The following is a 6,000-nucleotide window of genomic DNA, read 5'->3' as shown; positions in this document are numbered from 1 at the left end:
TCCTGAAGCAGACGCAACATAACATTCAGTAACCATGAATGATTTTTCATTGCACATTTTTCTTGGAAATAATCCAAATTTAGCTGCATTACCTTAGTCAATTAATTGATTGTACCAGGCATATTGCTTGGTTTCCCACAAGCAGAATTGCTTTGGATGTATCTGCATCAGGTGGTCTGTAAATCATAGGTATTAATCCTAATATTTTGAGTTAAATGTATTTGGTATGAATTCTTTAAATGAAGGATGGTATATCACTACATTAATGGAATGGACGAGCATCAAAAATGATGGGCAGGAGAAATCAAGGTTGTCAATATATATTGTAGCTGATATGTAAAACCTGGGACCTCCAGGAAGAGACATGGCAAAAACAAAGCTACCGAGGGGAAAAATATAAGTTATTTCAAAAAACATGAAAACATAATGATACTTGGTATTCTTCAACTACCCAGTACTTTCAGATGTAATTCAATAATGAAATAAGGTGACTGTACTTCCTGATCATCCTTTTAGTAAATTTCTGAGGAAGTTTGTGAAATTTGATATTGAATTTGACACCTGTGACTTCACTCATTTTTGAAATATGGTAGCTGAAATTTATTTAACCTTCTATACCATCCTAGCAGCACTATTGATTTACCTTTATTTTATAATCTATTTGATTGGATGGATGTATTTCAATAGGTATTACCAGTCTCTGCATCCAAAAATAACCTCAGTTTTGTCACAAGTGAGCTTTCTGTCTAATGAAATTCAAAGAATAATAAAAGCCACAGTGGGAGAAGTATCCACAGTTACTGAAAACTGAATTAGTGAGTTGGAGGCTTATTGTCATAGTCCTCTGATTTTATTGTAGGAAACAGAAAGAGAAGTGACTGGTGAATGATAATGTTTTGCAAGCAATATGTGTTCTATCTGCTACCAAGCTGAGAAGCAAAATTACTGAAACTTATTATTTCCTAATCCCCATTGAAATTGAAGGGACCTTGGATCCAGCATCAGGTATGGTGATGAAGGATCAGTGAGGTCATACCCAGATTTCCCAATATAATGCTCGAGAGTCCTGGCAAATCTGTGGCCTGCTGTTGGAATTCTTGTGAACAATCTGACAGTTTCTGCCTTACAATGTAATCATTAAGTCCTAACCTTCTGTTTTTGAGAGCATATTTATTTTGCTGCAGTTTAAATGTTTGAATTTGGACAACAAGATCTCCCCTATGATGACCAGGTTCAAACACAATCTTATCATGTTATCCAGGATCATGCCAAGGAATCCTTGGATATGTATTTGTGAAAGCAATGCAAAATCTAACATAGGACCAAAACCCTGACCGCGTCAAAACAGAATTTCAATGTTATCTGTTTGAAGATTCTAATGACAATACCAAGAAATCTTTAAGTCTACGTGTGAGCCTTGCAAAAAATTCTTCAATGGTGATCTCTTCCTCTAGTTAGAAACTAATTTTTCTGTTAGTCTATTCTGAGCTAGTATTCTGATGACTACACTAAAAATGACACAAATGCATGCTACTGTTGCACTTGAAGTGGTGGAATTAACAGAAGGACAAATTGAATGTCATTTTTGTCAGTCTTAGGCACACCCTCCATCATACAAGGTGGAATATATCACATTTCATGAGTCATTGATACTCCTCTCATCTGAATTCTTCCTCAGTTGTTCTAAAGATATAACACTAGTACTCTGATATCTTCCTTCTTCCAAAACATAAAGATAATATGGGGTTGGCTATAATGAACACAGTCTCACTCACCCTTACATCCCAACACATTGTCATCCAGGTAACTTGTGCTTCTTTTCTCTTTGGGAAGGTATTTTGTATTTACCCATGACATGTCTTTAACGTGACCTATTGATGTATTTTAGGCTAATTTGCTCATATTTAATTCCATTTTATCCTTATCAGATTCTTTCATGGAAAAACAAAGAAACTTTGTATCCTGGGAGCACTCAACAAATAGCCCATCTCTACATAAGAGGATTCACTTTGAATTAGTCCTGTTCATCTTTATTACTAATATAATTCTCATGATACAACGATCATTGCTCTGTGGGTATTCTCGTATGTATTTACCCCAACTCATTTCATAGAATCAGATAAGACGATGTTTTTCTGTGTGAGCTGTAAACTGTTTATGACAGATTTCTTGAATTCCTCCCCTTCTCTGCATTTATTTTAATTATTTCAATCAATATGCTAGTGATGAAATCCTTCTCCCTGTCTCCCTGTCTCCCAGTCTCTCATGAAATACCACCACCAAAGCTAGAGTTCTTAACTCTAACAAAATGGATTCTGCCTTCCATGCTTCATTCTGTCAATCCATCACTAATAGTAACATTATTCAGCAATGCAGCCCTATCATTTTTCTACCTTCTCTAAGCACCTTATTTTCAGTAATATTAAGTGTTCAATCTGTACCTTGCTAAGCTATGTTTTAGTTATCACTACTACATCATAGCTCCATGCGGCTATATGTGCCTAGAGCTTTCCAAGCATATTCAATGGTTAGTGATTTATACACATGCATTTGAAAACGTCCTCTTCCCTGTGATCTGCTAGTCATTTTCCACCTAATACTTTATTGCTTCCTACCTAAGAACTATTTAACTCTCCCACACATTTGTGTAGTTCATTATTCTTTTCTATTATAACATGCAGGTGTCTATTACCCTTGCAATTTAGTCCAATGTCTTCCCAACCACATAGAACTTCCTCAGAAGAACACTGATTTCAGTTTGTACTTTGGTTCAACATCCATCCTGAACATATCTGTTCAGTCCAGTCAGAGAATTTTGAAGAATGTATTGTAAAACCATCATGGTTTTACATTGTGTTCTTTTCTGCCTGGGATCTTGTTTCTAGCTCTTGGATTCCTCTCAAGTCATGGTACAATGTGGGAAATAGTGATAAATATATTTTAGCCAATAGGCTGTCAACTGACTTTTTATTGCAATAAAAAGAATGGGATCATTGCATCATGCAAATCCTAGGAGTATTACATCTAACGATCTCTTGAGTATACTTTCCTTGGTCTAATTCTTGACTGGGATTCTGCTTGCATTTTACTTGTAGTAGCTGCTATATTGGGATTAGAAGATGCAGAAACTTTTGATTTCATTTGGGTTGAAGTTCACGTTTAGTTTCACTCTTTGCAGGTAGAACACAATTTTTCATTTGGTGGTGCTTCAACATGGTTTGCAACAAATATGTTTCCTTCATTGTAAGTTTCCTACGTTGAGAAGCCAGGAGAAGAGAAAGTTGGTGAGCAGATCGATTCTAATTACTGCAATATATATTGTGAAGTTAATTCAGAATTAATACTGGAAAAATGTGTGGAACACTAACTACCTTTTGTTCACTCTTTTGATTCAGTGATTTCAGTTCCTTCGGTTGTTTCTCCAACTTTCACTCAAATATCTAGTGCATCGTTATTTTACTACCCACTTTGTGAGTATGAGATTGCAGAGTATCTGTCAACTAGGAGTCCATACTGCTGATGGAAAGGGAAAAAAAGTTCTTAAAACTTTAAAATAACTTTATGGTTAAATTTATCAGAGGAATTTTATTGGCAGGAATTGTTGATTTTATTCTTATTTATGATTCTGTTGTATAACTAATATACCGTAAGCTTAAAAGCAAGTTGAATGATTGATGGGTGGAACCTTTGATCTCACTCATCTGTCATCAAACACCATTGCTCAATTTTGTTAGACAGTGCATATCCATACGTCCATTAGTGGGTGAATAATTTACAAATGTGAATCCGTTTTAATGCCTTCATCGTTCATAAGAGGAGGAAAACAAAATCCAGTTTTCAAACCAGTGAAGTGCTATCTACCTTGTTTCTGTGTGCATGCTCAATAAATTTTTTTGGGTGCAGCTTGATAGTAATAAAAAGCAGACAAAATACTCTGGTCACTGGCCGCATCCTATTATAGGGAATTAAATGCTGTAGGAAATTATGATTTATTAAACCTCAGTCAGAAATGACAGTCCTGCTGTTCATTTTGTGAGGAACATGAATGACATTGTTAAAATAAAGCATAGAAATGGGATTTTCACCATTCACCAGATTAACTAGATTTTATTCATATTATGGTTGTTGGCTTTCCACTGGACATTATAAGTTGCTGAACTGCGCTAAATTCTACACATTATGGTAAGGTGTAAAAGAGGTCAATGCTTGTGGGAACATTGAATAATTCCTGCTAGAGACAAATGAAGGTTTTCAGCTGTCTTTGTTTAATGCATTTTACAAGGCTATAAAGAGGTCACATCACTTCACAGGAATTGTGTATTATGATTCTTTGACTCTTCCATTTGATATAGTTTTAGCTCTCAAGTGCTTTTACTAGATGTGCGATAGAAAAATATTTATACTTCTGTTTGATGCATCTGCCAGTAAAGTTAATGACAACCTGACCAAGTAAAACAGGGCCCAACTAACCTTAACAATTTGTTGGGCAAGGCTCACAAGCTCTTTTGAGTCCCAGCTCAGATTTAATCACTTAATTAATTGTTTAATTGTTCATATTTCAGGTTTTTTTTAGGTTCATAAGGACGGATTTGGGGACAGAGAGGGAAATTAGGGGTAAATTTAGGGTTTAGGAACAGGGATATTGTGAAATTAGAGGTCAAGTTGGAAAGCAAGTCTCTGCTCTGTGTTCAAACCAGCGGACAGGGGACATCCATGGTCAGGTGTTTGACATCAGATTGCAGAGAGTAGGCAATGGACCACAGGTCAGTGGGTTCCAGAGTTGGGAGTTCCCTGTGGGTGGGAGGAATGAGTTCCGATGCCCCTCCACCCCAGTTTTGAGAATCAGTGAGACCAGAGTTCAAGGTTGGTGTTCGGGTCCTGTCGTTGGTGAGTCTGGAGTTCAAAGCCTAGTGTTTGGTGATTAGCAAGTCCTGGGATTGATACCACAGACTGAGGTCTGAAGGTAAATCTGAAGACTGGAAGTGGAGGCCTGTTGGCCAGAACAGAGTCTAAGAATCTCTGCAAGTCCACTGGGGAGGTCGAAGCTTGGTGCCTGCAGGCAAGTCAGTTTCTGCTGGAGGCCGGATGACTGTCCTGGGGTTAAAAGGCTGTGTATGTGCGTGCATGTGTGGGATGAACGGGGCTAATTTTTGTCGTTGTTGTTTTGCTGCTTGCCGTGTTCTGTGTTGTGCTAAGCATTGTGGGCATATTATGCTGGCACCAGAGTATGTGATAACACTTACAGGCTGCCTCCAGCACACCCCCGAGTATGTTGATCGTTGATACACATGACACATTTCACTGCATGTTTAGATGTGCATGACAAATAAATTTGAAACTTTTACCCCATAGGTATGTAAATTCTGCAATTTGTATCATAAAAGGTTAAATAAATATCAAGAATATGCACAGAAACAAGAATAAGTCCCTTTGTCTTGGCACATGGCTGATCTAATATTTACTTAAACTATTCAGTTTATTAGTTTTGCATTGTTGAATTGAATTGACTTTATTTCTTACATCCTTCACATACATGAGGAGTGAAAATCTTTGTTACATCTCCATCTAAATGTGCAATATGCAATCATTATAATTTATAATAAATAGAACAGTCAATGTAATATTCTAAGTGTGATTTCGTGCCTGCTGGTAATACTTTGTGGATTCCTGAGTTACCTTCTTGCTCATAATTGGATAGGGATTCTTTACAGTATTAGAGCCTCTTTAAAATTGATCTCCATATTTGCATTCAGGTGTTTATTTTCACATAGATACTGAGAACAGGAGGCTTCACCCCTCTGTAGCCATAGCAACACATTACTTCACTTGATAGAAAAGTTTTTGAGCTTGTAGTAGGGGGCATGTAGGGTTGATCAAATTTTTCTTCCAAAGTTAGTACCTGACTATCACCTCTTTTGTTACTCTGCTGGGTTGACAAGGTCTGTTAGCAGTTTTTGAGCCACTTCCATATGGGGATAAATGAGAAGCGATATTGAAGTA

This window comes from Mobula hypostoma, chromosome 5 (assembly GCF_963921235.1).
Source record: "Mobula hypostoma chromosome 5, sMobHyp1.1, whole genome shotgun sequence".
In the NCBI taxonomy this organism is placed as follows: Eukaryota; Metazoa; Chordata; class Chondrichthyes; order Myliobatiformes; family Myliobatidae; genus Mobula; species Mobula hypostoma.
Note: the sequence above shows the minus strand (reverse complement) of the source record.